Genomic DNA, 18,710 nt, shown 5'->3' on the forward strand with positions numbered 1-18,710 from the left:
TTGTATATGTACTGTTCTATGTATGTTTTGGGTCTGGATTTTTTTTATGTGTTATTTTGCAGGATTTTAAATATTGGGATACATGGAAATATAGTCGTTATGCTACCAAATTTTTTTATAGAATTCTAAAATTTAGAGATTTTGTGAATATTAGTAGAAGTACTCAATAAATTTTTTAATTTAATAAATAGTGAATTTCTAAGTAAAATAATACATTTGTTAATTAAGATTAAATAAAATTAACAATAACATTATGTAACTAATTTTTAATAAAAATAAACATTAATCTAGAATAATAATTAAATAGATTCAGTAAAAAAATCCTAAAGTAATTAAATAAATTTTAACCAAATCTTATAAATTCTTTGAAAATCAATAAAATTGTTCAATAAAGCAAAAGTGAAACATGTAATTTAATAAATTGTGAATTAATATTTAAAAGTTTAACAATTTATTTTAATAAAAATTAATATTTGAAGTTAAAAAAAAAGTATGTCAAATTCAAATAATTTTAATAATATTTACCCTTATATATATTACAATTAGACATTATAAAACAACATAATTAACTTCAAAGAGCATAAGACATTATAAGAACAATATTTAATTTTATTTGTTTTTCTTTGATAATAAGAAATTATTACCAAAGAAAGGATAGTGTGTTATTATCACCTTATAATTTTTTATTTTATTATTGTTCATCACAAGAAGCCTTATACCCATTCAGAGAGGGTGAATAATTGAAGACTCTTAAATTTGCCTCTCTCTGAATTGTCCAGTTCAGACAGTTTGAGATTACTGTATACCTATAGTGTGTTTTGTTACTTATTTATTGAAATAATAAAGTGGATATATTAAGAAATTAAATACCCTAGGTTTTCATCCATTGAATTAATTTTGCTTTTATTTGTTTATGTTACTTGTTTATTGTTAGTTTTATCAATTCTTGTTTTTGTTCTTGATATTCTTGAATCTAAGTTTTATTAGCCAAATAAAGTTAGGAAAGTAATTATTGGTAGTTAATAGCAATCTCTGTGGGACAATACTCTACTTAACTCTATTATTACTTGTCATACGATTGTGTATACTTGCACATTGAAATTATCGCAACAAGTTTTTGGTGCCATTGCTAAGGATTGCTTTATTGATATCAAAGTAATTAATTGTTGTTATAATTTGGTTGTTTTTCTTTTTATAATTCTAACTTGGTTGGTGTCTCAATTCTATTATCTCAAGTAGTTTTGGTTTATGCGACGAGGTAAAACAGCTGAGATATTACCATTGAATCTTGAGATTGAGAGACCGTGTAGACAGAACTAAAAGAATAAGAGGTTGGAGAAAAGGATGGTTGCAAACAAAGGGAATGCAGTAAATAATGCCGCCAACAATGCCCATGGGACAACGGTTGTTGAGGTCCTTACTGAACAAGGGGCAAGAACTTTAAGAGATTATGTACTCCCTACTATTATGGGAGTGCATTCATGCATCAAACACCCCATAGTTGCCACTAACAATTTTGAGATCAAGCCGGCAATACTACAAATGGTCCAGTCCACCGTTCAGTTTGGTGGATTACCTACAAAAGATCCAAATATGCACATGGGGTGAGTGACGATGGTATCAGATTGAAGTTGTTCCCATTATCACTTAGGGAAATATCCAAGAGTTGGTTAAACTCTCTGCAGGCCAACTTTATAAACACATGGGAGGAGCTAGTATAGAAGTTTCTCGCAAAGTTCTTTCCTCCATCAAAGACTGCAAGGTTGAGAGGAGAGATTAATAACTTATTCCAGAATAATGGGGAATCATTATATGACGCATGGGAGAGGTTTACAGAACTGTTGAGAAAGTGTGCTCATCACAACATTGAGAAGTGGATGTTGGTCCACAATTTCTATAATGAGTTGTGCACCACTACACGCACCATCATAGATGTTACAGCAAGAGGAGCATTCATGGGAAAGAGTGCTAATGAGGCCTATGCATTGTTAGAAGAAATTTCCATGAATAACTGCCAATGGGCTGATGAGCGAGCTACTAGTAACAGAAAAGTAGCTGGGATTCATGAATTAGATGATATCACAACATTAGCTGCTTAAGTTGCCACCTTAACTAAGCAGTTGCAAAAAAAAATATTTCAGCTCAAGTAATGCAGATGCTAACGGTGTGTGAAAGGTGTGGAGGTTCTCACCAATTTGAGCAGTGTATGGCAGTAGAGGTGAATAATTCTATCCTTATGGAGCAAGTAAATATGATGGGAAATTTTAATAGGCAAGCAAACAACCCTTTCTCCAACACTTACAACCCATAGTGGAGGAATCACCCTAATTTTTCATGGAGAAATATTCAGAGCCCTCAACAACAATTTTAGTAGCTCGTTTCTCAAGCTCCACCTCAAGAAATGTCAGAACCACCGGTTTCTGAAGAGAATACAAAATGAATTACAAGCTGCATTGTTGATTTTGACCAGCACCTAAGCTTAGTTTATGACTGAAACTCGGTCATCCATTAGAAATCTCGAAATGCATGTGGGTCAGTTGGCAAATATGTTACAAAGTAGACCTCAAGGAAATTTTCCAAGTAATACTGAGGTTACTGAGAACTTTGTGAAGAAGTGGTCTCCTGTGAGTATAGAGCATCACATTAAGATCCCATACCATCGGAGGCTTCAAAAGAAGACTCTTGACAAGCAGTTTTCCAAGTTCTTAGATTTTTTTTCCAAAACTTCACATCAACATTCCCTTTGTAGAAACCTTAGAAAAAATGCTGAGTTATGTGAAGTTCATGAAGGAAATCTTATCGAAGAAAAGGAAACTGGAGGACTATGAGATGGTGGCACTTACTGAGGTATGCAACCCAATACTCCAAAAGAAACTACCTCCCAAGCTTAAAGACCCAGGTAGTTTCACCATTCCTTGTACTATAGGGAATGTGGTTTTTGAGAAGGCACTCTGTGATTTAGGGGCAAGTGTGAATCTGATGCCTCTATCTATCTATAGAAAATTGAAATTGGGAGAAGCTCGCCCTACTACCATGTCCTTACAAATGGTGGATTGTTCAATGAAGCACCCAAGAGGTATTATTGAGATTGTATTGGTGAAAGTGGACAAATTCATCTTTCATGCGGACTTTATTATTCTTGATATGGAGGAAGATGAAAATATCACGATTATTCTTGGGAGACCATTTTTGGCTACTGGAATGGCGCTAATTGATGTACAAAAAGGGGAATTGAAGTTGCGTGTGCAACAAGATGAGGTCACTTTTAATGTTTTTGCTGCAACAAAAATTCCAACTTGTTGTAGAGTGGATGTGATAACAGGAGGCGATAGCAAGGTGGAAGTTATCAAGAGGAAGGTCATTGCTCAAGATGGTAGTAGAACAGTGCGTAATCGTGTGAAAATGTTCTTTAGTGGGAAAGCTCGAATGTTACATGAGCGGTGGAAATCTCCAAAAAGTTGCAACATCATAAGATGGGCTCCCACCTATGGCACTATGGCTCTTAAGGATTCAAGGGGTGTACTTGATCTAAGTTAAATTTGAAGATGAATTCAATGTTCGGCTAAATGACATTAATGACAGCGCATTTGGGAGGCATCCCAATATTTTATTTGCGTTCTTATTAGTTTTATTTAAGTTTTAGATTATGAAATTTTTTTAATTTTATTATTTTGAGTATTTTTTTAGGTTTAGTTTTAATTTCCTTCGTTTAGTATTAAATTTGTAATGTTGAATCTGAAAAACATGAAAAAGAAAGAAAGGAGAAGAAGAAAGACAAGAAAAGAAAAAGAGAATAGGGACGTAGCGCTTGCATGATGAGTCGCGACGAGATGAGTTCCAGAGAGCTCTGAATTTTTGAACCAAGGGAAGTGCCGCAACAAAGACTCATTTGAGTCATGACGCTACTTCGGGCCCAGGCAGAATGAACTATGGGCTAACCCAAAATTTTTCTTTCCCCACTTTCGATTCACCATCTCAATCCATATCATCTTAAGCATTCTGAGGTGTCAGGTAATTTTATTTTCCTTAGCTGTCATTTTAAACATAGGGGACAATGTTTAGGTTAAGTTTGGGGAAAGGTTTTATTGTTTTAGTGTTGTGTGTTTGTGTTGTTTTGTTTTAGTTATGTGTTTGTCTAAGTTGTTTAGACTGTTATTTGAATCAAGTTGACAATGATTGACCAATGACAATATATTGAATGATATGCAATATAAATTGAATGGGAATGAAGCTATAAAAATCTGTGTGCTTGGTTAAATATTTATTTTCATTTTTACTGTCGACTTAAATAATTGAGAGCTTAATCGTGATTTTTAATAAATTTTATGTGATTGAATATTATTTATGCTTGCTGAATTTTTAAAATAAAAATAAAATCTGAAAGTGTTGTTATCCTAGAACTTGTTTGCTTGCTATTTGAGACGAAATCCTAGATGATGCATGCTTAAGAAGATGATTTAGGAAATTCTTTGGAACGTTTGAGCCTTTCAAGCCAACCTTGATGTATTAAATCCTTTGTTACCAAATTTTGAGCCTAATTTGATTCTTTTTGTTTGACAATTATTTTGAGCTTAATTGAAACTTTGTTATTTTTCCTTCCCTTTGATATACCATGAGCATATGAAAAGTGCACCAAAATTTTTATTTTAATTATTAATAATTTTGTGTTTTATTTTATTTAAGTGTGGTGAATTGTTTTATTTAAATGTTTGTTTATTTTATTTAATTGTTTGTTTGCTTTATTTAATTGTTTGTTTATTTTATTTAATTGTTAGAATTGTTGGTAGAATTTTTGTGAAATTATTTGTTAATTTATATTTATTTATTTTTATTTTAAAATGTGATTATTTGAGTTTTGATTGTATGCACTAAGGTGCATGGTAGGTAGTGGCGCACCCTAGTGATTTAGTGTGTGCAAGTGCATGATGCACATGTGTAGAATTTTTTACACACTTTATAGTTTCCTTATATTAGATTTATTAGATTAATTTATTTATAAAAAAAAATAAAAAAGAAAGGCGAAATCATGAGGTGGACGTGTAGCACATAGTGGGAAAGGGTTGGATGTTTACCATTTTTGTTGGGTGATATTTTGATAAAATAGGTGTTGACGCGGTTCTTCGGCAACAGATAATTATATGAATAAATGGGATGGATTAGTGCAAATGATGAACCGTAATATGTGAATAATCTCAAAGGAAGGTTATAACTCGTTACTCTTTTTAGGTGGTTCGAAGGTTAAAATCCCTCTAGTCCACCAGTCAATATTATTGATATATCTCTCGTATTCCTTACAGGGTGTTCCTTTACAAATTAGAAGCCAACCATTTGCAATGCCCAGGGTCTCCATATTTATAGGAAGAGTACACCTGGGTGTTGGCAAAGGGGATCATCCCGTGACCTTCTTACCCATCATGTCACTTCTGTGACATTCATGATTAATTCCTAAAACCTCACAATGAAGTGTGGTCTAATCAATAGGTAAGGGGGATAATGGGCCGCATGGCCCAAACCAGTCGTGGGGTGCCTGAACACGCACGTTTATGCTGCGTGTCCGAGATTTCAGGAATGGAGTAGACACGTGATGTCTGATATGTGCACGTTTACATTGCGTGGTTGACTTTATAAAGGGTCGGACGTGTCAGCTCCAAGTCGTACCTCGAGCTTGATGTAGTCCTAGCTCGTGGTGCCCACACTACTGACCCGATGCCTTCGAGTATTCTTACTAAACCTTTGGCTACCTCGAGCTAAAGAGGTAAAGACTCGTAACAGCAGCTCCGGGTAAGTGGCTTCCATGTGGATGATAGAATTATGCCATTTTCCAGCTCGCTAATAACCCGTGGATATTTAGGGCGTAAATTTGCCCCCAAGCCCCTGCTCGTGGCATATGACGTCACCTGTGGCCACAGTGGGGGCTTTTAGGCTTCCTTGTCGACTCTTCATGTCCCGCCCATTGCGCTGGTATCAGATACGTGGAGCATTGTGGTTGGTGACGGTCCGTCTTCCGAGAATCGCATTAAATGGCCTAGCCTATCCTCGGCCGTCGTTTCGTCTTTCGAGTTGTGATCCTCGTATCCCACATCAAGACAATCGAACGACCCTCATTCTTTTGCCTTTTACGTATATATAAGGTTGGCCACCTTTCGCATGAGCCACCTTTTATTTGAAAAAATTTCTCATCTTCTTTCTTCTCTCTTATCAGTTTCAAAACCCTTTTTCCTTCCGGTCACTATTCCAAACGTTCCTGAGTTCCAGACACGAGGGTTTCTCCGTGACTCCAGTTCCAAAGATTCCACCAGGATTCCAACTCCTACGCTATTTTTAGTTTTTACGCAGCAAAAAACTTCTTTAAGTCCTCTGCCTGCTGTATGCTTTAAATGTTTCCATTTTTCTCTCCTTAGGTAAACTTCCTTCTTAGCCGCATACTGTAGGTTGTTTTTCCTTTGTTTTTCTTTGCTGGTATTTTGTGCGTATGTTTTTATCCTAGGGGTATCGACCGTAGGAAAGAGAATGCTTAGGAACATGACTCATAGGACAAAATTCTGGGGTGATTTTTCTGGGTTATCTTTTTAAATGCCTGTTTGGAGAGAGGAAGGCAACAAGTTTCTGGGGTACAAAAATCGGGTATCTTAGGGGCCACTCTTCACAGGAGGTTTTGCCTTTCGAAACTTTCCCTCCAAGGCAAACTTTACCCTGACCCTCCTGACACACGGATCCCGAGCAATTGGGGACCCGTTGGGAGCATAGGCGCGCATTCATAGAACTGCGTGGTCTCACTCGCCGCAGGCTGAGATTACCTCAGCCCGTGTAAAGGAAACCATTCTTCGTGCTAGATTCTTTCTTATGCTTGGTTCACCTTTTCTAAAATTTCTTCATCTTTGTTCGTTAGGCGACCAGATGGGACCCAAGAAGAGTATGCCCAAGAAGAGTGCCGCCAGCTCGTCATCCCAGCAGGCCAGCAAGGGGAAAGAGGTCATCAGACTCCCCCATTCCCCACTTCGGTCCCACAGTGGAGAAGAAGGTTGAGGTGGGACCTGGCACCTTCTTTGAGGCCGAGAGGATTGCCTCGAAGGTTACAACCCAGGGGAAAGTCAATAAGATTATGCTTTCCCACAATATCGAGATATGGAAGGGTGCTCTGGTCGCCCGCCCTCCCCTGGAGGGCGAGCGGAGCTGCGCACTGCTCGATGAGGAGTTCGCGGCCTGAAGCGACGAATACCTCAAGGCTAGGGCCTTTCTCCCCCTGGACCAGTACTTCGCGGACTTCCTGAATTTCGTGAAGCTGGCCCCCTTTCAGCTCCCCCTAACTCTTACCGTCTGTTAGCGGGGTTGAGGTACCTGTTCCTGAAGCAGGAATGGGAGGTCCCTACACCGGCGGACATCCTCTACTTTTTCTGCCTCAAAGCCAGCCCGGACCAATGTGGGCGAGGTGACGGGTTCTACTACCTGACCCGTTTTCCCAACTCAGCCGCGGTCATCGAGCTGCCCAGCCACCCCAATGACTTCAAGGATCAATTCTTCATGTCAACGGGGTTTTGCACCTGCGAATACCATTACTTCAACCGTCCTTGTAAGTTCCTTCTAACTTTAGTTCGCAAGATCGTCACTGATTAGTTTCTTTCCATTCGTTATTGACTTGAAAACTATCGTGCAGCTATTTTTGCGAGGACGGCTAAGTCGGTGACCCTTGGGGGCCAGTATGAAACCTTGGCGGGGCTCCCCCCAAGTGAAAAAGACTATCGCCAACTCATGTCTGATGAGACGATGCTAGCGTGTAAGTTGATTTCTCCGGGCCAGACTCTGGCCTTGAGGAGGTCGCGGATCATCCCCGCAGTTCGCGAGATGGCGCCCATCCCCAAGGAGGAGGCCGCGGATGAGGATGAGGATGAGGTGCTCCTCGTGCGCTGGAAGCGGGCTCTTGAGGTCGCCCAGAAGGTCAACACAGAGCGGACCCAGTCCGGGGCAGCAGTTGGCCCGTCCGGCCAAGGTAACCCTTACTTGTTTAGGGATTTAGACAGGGCCGCTGCAGACCTACGACTTGCTAGGTATAAACCCAGCCAACTCGTTCACCGCCACCAAAACGACCCAGATCGCAACATCACTCTACTCCAGTGTGTTGACCAGCTAGTGTTGCGTCATGACATGGGCCGCCCTAGGGGTACTGTAGTAGTAGATAATATCCTGGCCTTTAGGTCGGCCTTCTTTGAGGAGTACGAGACCAACCTTAGGTCGTGGCTCTCCCTTCTGGACGGGTGTAGTAGCTCCGGATCTTAGGCAGTATGTTGAGGAGTCCAGTTCTGAGGTGGATCCGGACTTACAGCCTCCTCTCACTCGTGAAGTCATTATCTTAGACTCCCCCGTAGAAGCTCTGAGGCTGGAGGTCTTGACAATAGATTCCTCCTCTAGCTCGGAGGGTAAGACCTTTTTCAATACATACTTTAGATTTTTTGTTATCAAAGTATTTTTACATGCATACTAATGATTTGCTGTCTTTGTTTCAGACGAGGAGATGTCGTAGCCCGGGGACAACGTTCTGCGATCTATGTTCCAGGGGGGAAATTCTTCCTCCGGGGCGTCCGGGCCCTTGGTGAAGAGGCTCTGGCTGGCCAAGAAAACCCCTGGGACTTCCTCTAAGTCTCCTGCCAAGGGGAAAAGCCAGGGTCCTTCTGCCACAGTGAAGGTGCCTCCACCCCCTCCTACAATAGAGAAGATGGCTCCACCTCCCCCGCGACCTCCTGTCCCTACTCGGGGACAGAAGGTACCAACTGAGACCTTGTCAGCCCCGACTCCCGGCGTGCGCGTCCCGGTTAACCCTCAGGCCTTAGAGAAAATCCTTGAGGTCTTTAAGGGGACGGTTTACGAAACCGCGACGTACATGGTGGACCACTGCTACAACGCCACCTCAAGGGACTTGCGGGAGATCGATACGAGGAGCCCCAAGTATGTTATGGAGTCTTCACTGGGAATGACCCTCACTGTAAGTTTGCCTTACCACCAGTTCTTGCTGTTTTTTTTCTCAGGCACTTGCCTTATTATCTTTTTATCTTGCAGGCATCTTTGGCTCTCCACCGGAGCATATCTCGGTCCAGGGTCAGGATTGACGAGATCAGGGGCGAGCACCAGGCTGCCCAGGCCTCCCTCGCGTCCACTCAACAACAGGAGCAGGATGCCAAAGCTGCCCTGGCAACTGCCCAGGAAAACGAGAAGGTCGCGCAGGCCGCCTCAGTTGCTGCACAGGCCGAGCTGGAGGCATCTCGGGGTAAGCTGCGGGAGGCCGAGGCTACCAAGGTCGCCCTGGATGCCGCGAAGGTTGAACTTGAAGAGGCCAAGGCCGCCCTTGTGGCGGAGAGGGCATCTTCCAGCTCCTCCATGGAGGCCATGTTGTACCATTGCTGGGCCTTCAACCAGGATGGTGACTTTTCCTTGGCCGGACGTGTGGGAATCCTTCTTGGAGAATTTCAAAGCTCGCCTTCAACAAGAGGCACCCTCTGAGACCGGGGAGACTTCCACTGCAACCGAGCAGGATGCCGAGGGGGTGACTTCATTGGAGCGGCCTGGCGGGGCTTAGGATTTTTGCTCCTTTCTCTTTTATTTTTATTTGTAACTTTACATTACGAGGTTTTTTATCCTCGAGACAATTGGTTTCCTTAGATTTATTTTAATCTATTTATATATATTTGTGGTTTAACTTTATTGTTACTCCCCTTTACCGCATTTGGTGAGAACTTAGTTTCTGTTGGTGTTATGATTGACATCATATGCTTTTTAGGAAAAAACATCTGTTAATCAATTTGAACAAACTTCTATGTCTTAGGACCTGGTTATACCCAGGACATTAATTTAAAAACTTAGTTCATGTTAATCCATTATCGATATCTCGTGCTTTTTAAGAAAAACATCGATCAATCAATTTAAATCAACTTCTAAGCTTTAGGACCTGGTTGTATCCAGGACATTGATTTTCAAAACTTAGTTCGCGTTAATCCTTTATCGATATCTGGTGCTTTTTAAGAAAAACATCGATCAATCAATTTGAACTAACTTCTAAGCTTTAGGACCAGGTTGTATCCAGGACATTGATTTTCAAAACTTAGTTCGCGTTAATCCTTTATCGATATCTCGTGCTTTTTAAGAAAAACATCGATCAATCAATTTGAACTAACTTCTAAGTTTTCGGACCTGGTTATATCCAGGATATATGCCCCCCAAGTAATCAGGAAAGGATCTTTCGTGGTTACTTGACATTACATCCACAAACATTTACAATAATGCAAAAAGATTAACTCTTATTACTTAATAAACAAAAGTGGCTTTTCTAACTAAGCCTTACAAAGATATTACTGGTAATATTTCTTTAGGTGTATAGCGTTCTAAGTCCGTGGGACTGCTTCTCTGTTAAGCCGAGCTAGCTTGTAGGTTCCTTCTTTCAAGACCTCGGTTATTTGATAGGGCCCTTCCCAATTTGGTCCCAACACTCCGTCCTTGGGATCCTTACCGGCCAGGAAGACTCTTTTGAGTACCAGGTCGCCAACGTTAAAGACGCGTTTCTTGACCTTTGAGTTGAAATAACGAGTGATCTTTTGCTGATAATGCGCGAGCTGCAGCTGTGAAGCTTCTCGTTTTTCATCAATTAGGTCGAGGGACACACAGAGCAATTCTTCATTCCGGTCTTGGTCAAAAGCCTGGAATCTATGCGAGGCTACCTTTACTTCGACAGGAAGGACTGCCTCACTCCCGAAAGCTAGGGAGAAAGGAGTATGACCCCTCGACGTTCGATGTGAGGTCCGGTAAGCCCATAGTACCTGGGGGAGCTGTTCGGGCCAGACTCCCTTGGCTTCATTCAGTATTTTCTTAAGGCTTGCCTTTAGCATCTTATTGACAGCCTCGACCTTCCCATTGGCCTGGGGATAGGCCACGGAGGAGAAGATTTTAACAATGCCGTGCCTCTCACAGAATTCGGTGAAGAGGTCGCTATCGAACTATGTTCCATTATCCGACACGATCTTCTTTGGCAACCCAAATCGTCAGATAATACTCTTGACCACGAAGTCGAGGACTCTCTTTGAAGTGATCATCGCCAGGGGCTCTGCTTCTGCCCACTTGGTGAAGAAGTCGATAGCCACCACCGCGTAGCGAACTCCTCCCTTTCTAGTAGGGAGGGCACCTACCAGGTCAATCCCCTAGACCGTGAATGGCCATGGGGACGAGATCATCTTCAGCTCGACCGGGGGAGCCCGGGCAATTGTGGCGAATCGCAGGCACTTGTCACACTTTTTGACATAGGAGATCGAGTCCTTTGACAAAGTGGGCCAATAATACCCTTGCCTTAGTATCTTTAGGGCTAGGCTTTGCCCCCCAGTGTGATCTCCGCAAAAACCCTCGTGCACCTCCTGCAAAATGGTCTTCACCTCGCTTGGTAGAACACACCGTAGGAGAGGTAAAGAGTGTCCACGCCAGTATGATATCCCATCTATCACTGTATACCTTGGAGCCTGGTAAAGTACCCACCTTGCGTCATTTCGCTCCTCGGGTAACTTTCCTGCTATGAGATACTCGAGGATGGGAGTCATCCAAGTTGGTCTAGCATCAATCATCTCGACCTCCGCCCTAACTTCCTCTATGCTTGGTGTTTCCAAGACCTCTACTGGCACCAGCCCCAAAGTCTCCGCCTCCCCAGAGGTAGCGAGCTTTGCCAGGGTGTTTGTGTTGGCATTCTGCTCCCGAGGTATCTGCTCGATTGAGCCGCGCTCAAATGCAGATAGCTCTTTATTTACCTTGGCCAGGTAAGCAGCCATCTTGGTTCCCCGTGCTTGGTATTCCCCTAACACTTGGTTTACGACGAGCTGGGAATCGCTGTAACACTGGATGGAGCTGGCCCTCAGCTCCTGGGCGACCCTTAGCCCAGCCAATAAAGCTTCGTATTCAGCCTCGTTGTTGGAAGCTTTGAATCCGAATCGTAACGCCGAGTGGAATCGATGTCCCTCTGGGGATATCAATATGATTCCAGCTCCGGAGCCGTTCTCGTTAGACGAGCCATCTACGAAGACCTTCCATGAGGCCTGAGCTGACTCTTCTACAGGATCTTCTCAGAATTCATCAATGGATATCGGGATTCAGCTCTGAGAAGCCTCTTGCTAATGTAATAGACTGGCTTTTGAGATCGGTCTTCTTCTCGGACTAATACGGCGCTAGCTGCATCTTCCGTGACAGCTAGGTAAAGGAAAAGAGGCTCCCCTGCCGTTGGTTTGGATAATACGGGTGGCTCGGCAAAATGTGCTTTCAGGTCGAGGAAGGTGCGTTCGCATTCCTCGGTCCACTAGAATTTTTTATTTCCCCGGAGCAGGTTGTCGAATGGCAAACACTTGTCGGTAGATTTAGAAATAAACCGATTAAGGGCTGCCACCCTTCTTGTCAGACTCTGAACATCTTTTCGCAACGGGGGTGAGGGCATCTCGAGTAGCGACCTGATCTTATCGGGGTTCGCTTCTATTCTTCTGGTATTGACAATGAAACCCATGAATTTTCCCGACGCGACCCCGAAAGTACACTTTTGGGGGTTTAGCCTCATGCCGTATCCTCTCAGTATCTTAAAGCATTCCTCCAGATCGGAGACATGGTTATCGGCAGTTTTCGACTTGACCAACATGTCGTCAACATACACTTCCATATTCTTCCCGATCTGATTGGTAAACATCCTATTTACCAACCTCTGGTACGTAGCTCCGGCGTTTTTCAGCCTGAAGGGCATGACCTTGTAACAATAAATGTTAGTAGGGGTCATGAAGCTAGTGTGTTCCTGGTCTGCTGGATTCATGGAGATCTGGTTATAGCCCGAGTATGCATCCATAAAAGACATGAGCTCGTGCCCCGCCATGGCATCTACCAATTGGTCGATCCTTGGAAAGGGGAAGCAATCTTTAGGGCAGGCTTTGTTCAGATCGGAAAAGTCGTTGCAGGTCCGCCATTTCCCATTGGGCTTCGGGACCAGCACAGGATTGGCGACCCAGATCGGGAACTTTGCTTCGCGGATAAAGTCGCACTTTAAGAACCGGGCTACTTCATCCTCTAGGGCCTCAGCTCGGGTTGTTCCTAGGTGCCTTTGTTTTTGGGATTTCACAGGCACGCTTTTATCCAAGTGGAGGGTGTGCATGATGATGCTCGGGCTGATCCCTATCATGTCTCCATTAGACTAGGCGAACACATCTAGATTTTCTTGCAGAAACCTAATCAGCTCCGCCTTCCTCTTGCTACATAGATTTTTCCCGAGCTTCACCACCTTCGAGGGGTCTTGTGGGTCGATATTTACCTCCTCGAGCTCTTCGATGGCCTGGAGCTCGGATCTATCATCCCCTATTCTGGGGTTGATATCATTATTTAAGATGATATCCTCCTCTCTGGCATTCTAAGGTTTTTCAATCTCTGGACTAGGCACAATTTCTTGAGATTCCTCACTCCCGCCCTGGATGGTCATTGTCTGCTGCTTGGGTTTTGAATTTCCTCTCATAGAAATGCTATAGCATTCCCTGGCAGCAATCTGATCACCTTGGACAGTGCATATCCCAGTGGAAGAGGGGAATTTTAGCGCGAGGTGACGGATGGAGGTTATTGCTTCGAACGCTATCAAAGTAGGTCGGCCCAAAATAGCATTGTACACAACAGGACAATCGATGACCATGAACTCGAGGAGTTTTGAGACGGTCTGGGGTCCCTCTCCTAAGGTGATCACTTGCTCGATTGTTACTATTGCTGCTGACCCTTCTCCATAAAATCCATATGGCATCATGGAGGTGGCTTTCAACTCGGTGACAGATAAACCCTTCTTTTCCAACGTATACTGGAACTACAGGTTCACTGAGCTCCCATTATCGACTAGTATCCTCCTAACTCTCTGGTTGGCGAGCTGAGCGGCTATGACCAGAGGGTCGTTATGAGGAAACTGGACGTGACTGGCATCTTCCTCGGTGAATATGATTGGCTGCCTCTCCAATCGTTGTTGTTTGGGTAGATGCTGCTCTGGGACGAACTCCACTCCGTTATGAGCTTTCATTTCGTTAACATATCTCTTATGGGCACCTCTGCTCGTGCTGGAGATCGTGGAGATCTCTCCTCCTATCACAGGAGGGGGGTGTCCTAATTTATCCGAGACCCGGGCTGACTTATCGGAACTTCTGGAGTTGGTTGACTGGCGGGAACTCTATTCTGCGCATACTGAGCCAAGGGTCCGGCTCTGATGAGAGTCTCGATATCATCCTTCAGATGCCTACAATCATCAGTGTTATGGCCAATGTCGTTGTGGAATCGACAAAACTTGGAGGGGTCTCGCTTAGCCTTCTGGTGCTTCAACGACTCTGGCTTCTTCCAGGGGAGGCGAGCAGAGTTTGCTAGGAAAATTTTCTCCCTAGTGTTTGTGAGCTCGGTGTAAGTCGCGTAGATTGGTTTAAATTTTTCTGCGGGCTTGTTCTTCTTCGGGCCGTGCTGGCCGCCCTCGCTGCTCCATTTTCTCTTGCCTCCACCAAACTGGTTATTTTGTGTAACGGCTTGTGTCATTTTTACGACATCCGTTTCCACTCCAGCGGGCTGTTCAGGGGCTTGGCTGGTTCTTGCGGCTGATGCTCGCGCCTCCTCCAGGTTTATCCATCCCTGGGCCCTATTTAGGAATTCGTTCACGGTGCTGACACCTTTTCTCTGTATCTCTTCCCAGAGCCCGCCTCCGACGAGGATCCCAGTCCTCAAGGCCATAAGTTTGGAACTATCATCTGCTTCCCTGGCTCGAGCCCTGACGTTTACGAATCTACTCAGGTATGCTTTCCAAGGTTCGTCGGGCTGCTGTGTTATGTTTGCCAGGGTGTCGGCTTTGACGCGGGTGGCCTGAGAAGCTCGGAATGCCCTCTTGAAGTCGGCAGAAAAGGTTTTCCACGAGTTGATGGACTGCTTTTTATTCTGTTTGAACCATTGCCTGGCTGGCCCAGTCAAGGTGGAAGGAAATATTAAACACCTCAGCTCGGGACCGATGTTGTGGGCCATCATCAGGGTGTTGAACATACCGAAATGATCTGACGGGTCCCTGTCTCCATTGAACTTGGACAAGTGAGGCATACAGAAACCAGGTGGATATGCCGTGGCTGCTATGCTGGGAGTGAAGAGCTCGAGTTCGTCCCCCGAGTCGTACTCATCTTTTTCTTTTTCCGATAGGAGCTTCCTCATCAGCTCCTCCATCTGAGCCAGCCGCTCCAGGGTTTGGTCCTTGCTTCCTTTGTTGTTGTGGGGCTGTTCAACAGCTCCAGTTCCGTTGTACGCGTTAGGCGGGTTATTGTCCCTCCTTTCTTGAGATAGGTTATGTGGGACATTCCTGCTGTCACGTACTTCCGAAAGACGCTCCCCTTGGTGAGCATGACTACCATGTCTAGCTGGGTCTCCCCTCTGAGAGTTGAGGCGATCTCGGAGGCGGCCCTCGGGGTGGCCCGAGGGCTTTGAGCTGAGCTCAAACGATGGCGCAGGTCTTCGTTGGACATGCCACTTCGATTACTCCCGGTCCAGTAACTTCCATTTGAAAAACTCGGAGCCCGCCGCTGAGGGTGAGGATCCGGGATTTCCTTGGGCGTTCGGATGCGATGGGAAGGTCCGACGGAAGGAGTATTTCTTATGCTGCTCCCATGAGCCGGAATGTCTCGGATTGGACGGGGAGGAGATGTGTATCTTATTGGTGACTGGGGATGCCTAACTGGTGATGCGATCCTAGTCCCATCAGGGAGAATTAAGCTAGGTCGCGGCCGCTTCGCTCTATCATCCCTCGTGTCTTGCGCTCGGCGGTCAGATCGTGGTGCAGGACGGCTGGCCGGGGCGGGTTGTCGTCGTGAGCCCTCCCCGGATCTCCTTCACGAGTTGCCTCAGGCCCTCCTGGGTGAACTCGAGGGTGGAATTGAGTTAGGATTTGAAGTCCGGACCGATCGACTGAATTGCTGATCGGCCCTAGGAAGTTCCTCAAATACAATTTCCTAGTGGTGTGACGTGGGAGTAGAATTTGATGTCGAGGGTCTGATCGACCGACTGGGCCTGAACCGGTTACCCCAGTGGGACTTATGAGTCCCACCATGCCTCTTTCTGACGTTAGCGTCGGTTGTAAGAGGGGGTAATTGGGCCAGAACTTCTTCGATCTGCTTGTTTTCTTTCGCCACCTAACTCCTCAACTGTGCATTTTCCATTTCTACCGCCGTGTAGAAATCCAGGTTCGAATTGGGCGGCCCGGGAGCCGAACTTCCAGTGTCGTCTTGGCCCACTGGCTGCTTTCCCGGTCGCTGTTGAACCTCAGGGTTTTGCTCATCGGATATGGCGACATGGTGGGCCTCCTGCCCATCACGTTGATCCGCTTCGTTACCATGCCTTGAGCGAGTAACCACCATGGCTAGGTTTTTTGCAATAGCACCAATCTAAAATCCTCTCAATGAAAGCACCAAACTGTTGACGCGGTTTTTCGGCAACAGATAATTATATGAATAAATGGGATGGATTAGTGCAAATGATGAACCGTAATATGTGAATAATGTTAAAGGAAGGTTATAACTCGTTACTCTTTTTAGGTGGTTCAAAGGTTAAAATCCCTCTAGTCCACCAGTCAATATTATTGATATATCTCTCGTATTCCTTATAGGGTGTTCCTTTACAAATTAGAAGCCAACCATTTGCAATGCCCAGGGTCTCCATATTTATAGGAAGAGTACACCTGGGTGTTGGCAAAGGGGGTCATCCCGTGACCTTCTTACCCATCATGTCACTTCTGTGACATTCATGATTAATTCCTAAAACCTCACAATGAAGTGTGGTCTAATCAATAGGTAAGGGGGATAATGGGCCGCATGGCCCAAACCAGTCTTGGGGTGCCTAAACACGCACGTTTATGCTGCGTGTCCGAGATTTCAGGAATGGAGTAGACACATGATGTCTGATATGTGCACGTTTACATTGCGTGGTTGACTTTATAATGGGTCGGACGTGTCAGCTCCAGGTCGTACCTCGAGCTTGATGTATTCCTAGCTCGTGGTGCCCACATTGCTGACTTGATGCCTTCGAGTATTCTTACTAAACCTTTGGCTACCTCGAGCTAAAGAGGTAGAGACTCGTAACAGCAGCTCCGGGTAGGTGGCTTCCACATGGTAGATAGGATTATGTCCTTTTCCAGCTCGCTAATAACTCGTGGATATTTAGGGCGTACAATAGGTAAGGGTATTATCACCTTTATTTCCTACCATTAAAGATAAAATCAAAATAAATAAATATTAAAAGAAAAATAAATAGAAAATAGGAAACTTACCCTATATTTTGATTGAGCCATTGTGAGAGAATAAGGATAAAGGGGGAAGGAAAGAGGAGAAGAGCCATTTGCTCTTGTGGCTGCCGAAATTAGAGAGAGAGAGAGGGACGTGAGTTAGAGAGAGAGGGAGAAGAAGTAAGAAAGGAAAAAGAAGGAGAAGGGAAGACCAAGTCTAGGGTATCCCTTCTTTGTGTTATGCTTGTTATTTTTCTCTTCTTTTTCTAGTAATATTGACTATGGTTTTTATTGTGTGTTGTTGGATCTCTTCTTCTTCTCATGGTGGATTTCATTAAAAAAAAACACTAGGCTTGAACAAGGGGTGGTAAAGCTTGGGTGTTGATCAATTTGTGTTCTTGATTTTACAACAAGAGAGGTATCAAATCTCTAACCCTAATGTTATGATTTTCATGGATTGATGGATATTTTTTCTTATATTTTGATGCATGGGAAAATAGACCTAGGCGTGGGCATGGGTTTATGGTATTTTGGTTTGATTCTTATGGTTGTGTATTAAAATATGTGTAGTGAGATGATTATTGAAATATGGTGATTATGATATGTTGTTCAAAGTTTTTCTATGGTTAAATGATAGGTATGTTTTGGCTTAAAGTTTTTATGTGAAAGTGTACAAAGGTTTTAAATTGTGATCTATGAAAAGTGATGATGAGTATTTAAAAATAACATGAAAAAAATTAGTTATTTTGGCTAAGTGTGTTTCGGCCTTGGGTGATGCTCAAAGAATTATGGTCATTTTTATTTTATTTTTAATGTCAATTTAATCTTAGAAATCATGATAGGTTGTCATAAGATCTTGAATGAATTTATGATGGTTTTGTTTCTTTGGAATAATTGCATGATAATAATATATTAAGAGTATATTTTAGGACAAGATCAAAGATGATTATTTGTTTATGAGTGGTGAATATGTTTCAAGGTGGTTGATGATTTATTGTGTAATAAATGGTAACATCTAAAATAATTAAAAAGGGTGTAGAAATATGCTAGGGTTTGTGTTGGAATATTGTTACATAAATAAGCATGAAATTTTGTGAAATATAACGAAAAGAATGAATTCCATGATTTAATGTGCTTGCTGATTTTTGTGCAAAAATGATGTTGTATGTGATGGGAATTATATTTTGAGTGCTTAAATAAATTTTGCTAGTGTTTTGATGTTTTAAGAAATTAAATGGAAAATTTAAGATGTCTTGAATTGATATTTTGTGTAAATAATTATCTACAGATTTTGTTTTTTATATTTTTGAGAAAATGTGAGATTTTAAAAATAAGAATGGTGATTTTGAGGTTAAACATAGTTGCTAGAATTTTAAGAAAAAGTGAAGTTGTGTTTTTAAATAAAAGGAAATTTTGTGTATATGTTGAAATAAATTAACACCCTAAC

General features: G+C 43.2%; 1 non-coding gene across 1 annotated transcript; it reads right to left on the reverse strand.

Moving 5' to 3' along the window:
• Positions 1-1,760: 1,760 nt before the first annotated feature.
• LOC133787452 (small nucleolar RNA R71) lies at positions 1,761-1,867 on the reverse strand. The gene has a single exon (XR_009872474.1). It is a non-coding gene; the product is annotated as a small nucleolar RNA R71 (small nucleolar RNA).
• Positions 1,868-18,710: the final 16,843 nt, after the last annotated feature.

The sequence above is a fragment of the Humulus lupulus genome, chromosome 6, assembly GCF_963169125.1.
Source record: "Humulus lupulus chromosome 6, drHumLupu1.1, whole genome shotgun sequence".
Taxonomy (NCBI): Eukaryota; Viridiplantae; Streptophyta; class Magnoliopsida; order Rosales; family Cannabaceae; genus Humulus; species Humulus lupulus.